Below are 1,899 nucleotides of genomic sequence, written 5' to 3' on the forward strand. Positions count from 1 at the left end.
CGTCTGTTCAAGGATTTCGAAGTTGATCTACTAATGGCGAGCCCTTGTCTAGCCATGAGGTGGGTGCTTGGGGCTCTAGCAATTTTTTGTGTGCCTATCGCGGCTTACAATGGGAGCTTTGACAACAAAAGTTCTCGGCGACCCTCCCCAATAGAAATCAGTGCTGGTGTTCGCGAAAGACACGTTATTCGGATTTTTGGAATATTGGCACCAGCATCGTTTCTATTGGGAGGGCCGTGAAGCCATCCCGATTTTGCTATGCGAGGGCTCTCTCCCCAGAGTCGTTCTCTACGCAACAACTTCTTTGGCACAAAATTTTTAGAACGGTTCGGCAGCGGTTGTCGTTCCAATGGTGCCGTTGTGGTGGTTGCCTGGGCAGCGATCTGAAGGGCGACCCGTCGTCTAGCAGTTGGCCTGCGCATCACGAGTGACAAGGGAGCCTTTGTTATCGGAAGCTCCCCGTGGCCATTCGATTAGAAGAGCCATTGCTTGTTTGAGCAAGGACGAATGCAGCCTCGGATTCCAAACGAAATCAACGATTTCGGATCTATATAAGAGCGGAATGAAGCACAGCAGCACAGCCCGTTTGCTATGCGCGGCTCCCCAAAGTTGCTCTTCTTTCTCACTCCATTGCCACAATTTCGGGAGTTGTTCGACAGTGGTTGTCGTTCCAATGTGTCATTGCGGTGATCTGGAGAGCGATGCTAAGGGCGGGAGCTTGTGTCTAGAATTTGGGATGTTTGTGCGAGCGAGCAGGGGAGTTTCTCTTATCGGAACCTCTCCGTGGCCTTTGAATATATAGACTCAGTGCCGACGATATCGATGGATGCGAGCCCTTGGATTCCAAATTTGTCCACAGCTAACATTGGTTTTTGTGAGAGATGGGCACGAAAGCACATCCCGATTGCTACGCGGGAGCTCCCTAAGGTCGCCTCTGTGCCAACTCGATCGGCACAACATTGGGAGTGGTTCGACAGCGGTTGACGTTCCAATGTGTCATCGGGGGATGTCTTGGAAAGTGGTCTTTCTTTCAAGGGCGAGCTCGCGTCTAGACCTTGGATTGTGCGTCGCGTCACAAGTGAATGGGGAGATCTCTCTGTGAACGGCGGCATGGTGATTGCAAGAGAAAATTGACTTAGTCAGAGCCATTGGCCTCGGGCCATTGCGACGGCCTCGCAATTTCTCCTTAATTGCAACCTATGTTTGCGCAGTAGCAGAGTTTGCATGTAAGATGGGCCTTGTTCTCGAGAGTTCCAGGAGATGACCTCCGGAACTTTTGGATTGGGCCCCTTCACGGTGAAATTCATCCAGTTGATCGAATGAGCTCGATGACCATTTCAGTCCCTTGGCTCCATGAACTCACGTCTCCTAACCGATGACAATCTTTTGCTCCTCTGCCAACCTCATAAAAAATTGGGTCGTGAATGGCTGTTTGGTAGGAATTTTAAAGGATTTGGATTTTTAAGGCGGATGTCGTTGTGTTCGCTAATTTCTAATGCAGCGCGAGCCTCGCACTAATAGCTTATATAGGAGAGGTGGTTGCCGCGAGCCTCTCCCGTGCCCCCCTCACTGATTCAACGCCGGTGTCAAGGCGGATGGATATGTCGGATTTTGAAACGGTGGACGCCGACGTTGAATCAATTAGAGGGGCATGAAGCCCACCCTCGAGGGTGCTATTCCTGGACTCTCCTTTAGATCATGTATTCTTGTCACTTAGATGGCGCAATTTTGGAAAAAGGTTTGGCAGCGGTTGCCAGCCCTCACCGCGTCTACTCGGTGATTTTAAAACTCGATCTAAAACGGGAGCCCTCGTCTAGCACCTCCGTCCGGTGTTGCTTGCTCGGGTATTGCATAAATTTATGCCATCGGCGCGAATCCCCCAACGAATGCCTACGCTTG

The sequence above is a fragment of the Cupressus sempervirens genome, chromosome 7, assembly GCF_028749045.1.
Source record: "Cupressus sempervirens isolate cs-2001-9-10 chromosome 7, ASM2874904v1, whole genome shotgun sequence".
Lineage (NCBI taxonomy): Eukaryota > Viridiplantae > Streptophyta > Pinopsida > Cupressales > Cupressaceae > Cupressus > Cupressus sempervirens.